Source organism: Bidens hawaiensis, unplaced genomic scaffold (assembly GCF_021521415.1).
Source record: "Bidens hawaiensis isolate Kalapana, Puna unplaced genomic scaffold, B.hawaiensis_p1.1 tig00034716_1, whole genome shotgun sequence".
NCBI lineage: Eukaryota > Viridiplantae > Streptophyta > Magnoliopsida > Asterales > Asteraceae > Bidens > Bidens hawaiensis.
The window spans coordinates 91,217-94,406 of NW_027496032.1; the positions used below are offsets into that span (position 1 = coordinate 91,217).

The following is a 3,190-nucleotide window of genomic DNA, read 5'->3' on the forward strand; positions in this document are numbered from 1 at the left end:
CCTTTAAAAAAAATACGTTTTTAGATGTAAAATGTCAATACATACATTATGCATTCATTCACTTTTAGTAATGTATCATGTATAATTATATGATTATGAAGCCTCAATATGAATCTATCTAGATAAGTTTAAACTCATTTTACTTATCTAATTTATTTTGTATCAAGCTTCATTTTAAGCCAATAAATTATAACTTCAAACAACGACTAACTAACTTGTTGCACATAGTAAGTCCGATCCTTTTAAACACTTTTAATAACTTGAAACGTTTTAATCATATTCTAAAGTTACAATGAAATAAATATTCCAACACAAATAATATTGTAGAATCACTTATTTATTAAACTGTCACGTCAACCAATTTTAACGTGTAAATATTACGCGGGACGACTTTTCCAAAAATCCGTACAACAATCCGACGGAACCCTAACCACCGTCCCGTCGGTCAAAACATCGTCGCCGGCAAGTTCAAATCAAACATAAACACCTTCTTCTCCGTCTTCAATTTCCGATCATCCTCCTCCACAACCGCGTCATCACCGGAACGATAAAACCTCACCGGAAAGCTACTAAACTCGCCATTGTTCTCAGCAACCGGCGGCGTAAATCCGGCGAATCCGAAATTCATCTTCGCCTTCACGCCGCGGAGGCGGAATGCGGCGGCGTCGTACGCTCTTGCGGCGTCCTCCGCCGTGTCGAATGTGCCGAGCCATAACCGCGTTTTCTTCGCCGGATCTCGAATCTCCGCCGCGTAACGGCCCCTCGGACGCTTACGGACGCCGCGGTAGTGGAATTCCTTTGGCGGTTTGGTTGACGGTGGTGGTGGTGGTGGTGACGGTTGTTCGGTTGGTATAACGCCGGTGAAGTTGTTGGTGTTGCCGTTACGGCGGTTAAGTGTGTTGATAGCCATTTGTGTTTTGAGTAGAGAGAATATGAGTTTCAGGCTGGTTAAGTTCCAACGTGTATTTATACTCCGTTAGGGCTTGCCTTCTGGACGGAGACATGGCTGTTTTATTTTAAGTTTAACACCTTTAACTTATTATTATTGTTAAGTTTGCCACGTTAGTTTTAGCTGTTGCTAAATCGCCGTTTAAACGAAAACGTGAATAAAAATTAATATAAACGGAGTGGGCCGGCCTCAAAATTTCAACTGAAAAAAGGTAATTTACACCGCTGGACAAAAAAAAATAAAAAAAGGGGCCGGCGTCAAAATTTCAACTGAAAACGGGTAAATTTACATCGTTGGACAAAAAAAAGAAGGGGGGGGGGGGGATCCATGGCCCTTGAGAAGCTTCGCCATGATGTTAATTAAACTATTTTCGTAAATACAATTATAAGATATGTGAATTTGCTATATGCGTATCCAGGGTCAGCTCAACGAACATGGATGCCTAAATTGAAATAAAATTTTGAGGCCTTTTTATGACAATTGTTAAAAAAAATATTTGCTTACTACAAGTTTTGAATTCATGTCCTGTACTTTGAATTTACTTTACATATTATAATATATCTATATAAAATGTTCTTTTGAACTTGGAGACCTTAATTAAGTATAGGCCTAAAGCCCTAACTTGTTTTTACTGACCCACGGGCCGACCTTGTACGTGTCTACGTTTGCGCAACGACGATAACGTGATATGTGAATTTGAGGTGTTTGAATTATGAATAAGCTTGCGTTAATAATGTTACGTGACCGAAAAACCATCAATGAATTGGTATCTTTTATGCGAGTATAGAGATACATGGATATAACAAATCCGCGTATGTTACGAGTATGCATGTGAAATTATTCTAACATTCCCGAGTATACAAACTAAAAGTATAGCTACTTTTGTTAACATTCCCGATCGAGTATCAAAATTAAAAATATAGCTACTTTTGTAACTGTTCAATTTAGTGCATTTTCCATCACCTTTTATTTAATTTAATCAACTCCAAATATAAAATAATATTTTATTTGTAAGTTTAATCGTGCAAACACATCTGCAGAATGCTTAAAACTACTTTTTATACTTATTTTATAACTAATATTCTTTAAATATAAATAAATAAGTTTTTAAACATTTTTTATGCTAACTAAACTTAAGGGTTGAAACTGTATCAACAGAACCACCGTATCATTATAGTTATAGTTTATTTTTCCTAATAGGAAAATTGGATTTTAATAATCCCAACTTAATGCAGTTGGCTGATAATAATCCCAACTTTGAAAGTAGTTGCCACTGGTCCTAACTTTCACGCTATTTATTTCCATTGGACATCCGTTAAAAAAAAACTTAACGACGTTATGTTTTTTTCCAAATTTCAAATTGATATTTTAGGGTTTTTGATCGGAATGAGAATACGAGTTGATTGATGTAAAACTTAACTCGAAACGACGCTTCAAACAGCTTGGTTTTTGTTAATTAAAAGTTTAAACACCGAAATTGAAGCTTCCTTTAGTCGTTTGGACCACCGTTTGGAAGTAAGCTTTACATCAATCGACTCGTATTCTCATTCCGATCAAAAGCCCTAAAATATCAGTTTGAAATTTGGAAAAAACATAACGTCGTTAAGTTTTTTTTAACGGTGGTCCAATGAAAATAAATAGTGTGAAAGTTGGATCAGTGACAGCTACTTTTAAAGTTGGAATTATTAAAACTAATTTTCCTTTATAATATTATGATTTTAGTAATAAAAAAAGTAAAAGCATTGTGTACGCGCGTGGTGTTGTCTAGCGTGTTTGGTAAGGTGTGAGACCGATTATAGTCTTCCAATATTCAAAAGTGTCATGCTTATTAAGAGAGAAAATTGACTTTATCTGAAAACTCTAATTTAAGTGCCAATTTTTTTCGGCCTTTTAAATTTAGTTTTTGTACGTATTACAAATAGTGACACAATTAGTTTAGTAAAATATAAAATGTACGGCTTATAGATATGACGATAATTGAATCATGATGTATATATAATTAGAGAAGATTCATGTACATTTTAATCTTAACATGAGAACGTAGGAAAATCATACCAATTTATAAAAAAATATGAACGTAAGAAACAATAACAACTACAATACCAATATACAACAATGATTTGTAATAACAAAGAAAAAAAACTAAAAATTACAATAAAATAATCAAAATCAAGAACAAAATAATAACAGCACATACCAACAAATACTTATAACAACAAAAGAAAAAAATATAATAATAAC

The 3,190-nt window shown here is 33.9% G+C and overlaps 1 pseudogene; it reads right to left on the reverse strand.

The window, feature by feature from the left end:
* Positions 1-250: 250 nt before the first annotated feature.
* On the reverse strand, positions 251-1,039 carry LOC143586607 (ethylene-responsive transcription factor 8 pseudogene; annotated as a pseudogene).
* Between the last annotated feature and the right edge of the window lie 2,151 nt (positions 1,040-3,190).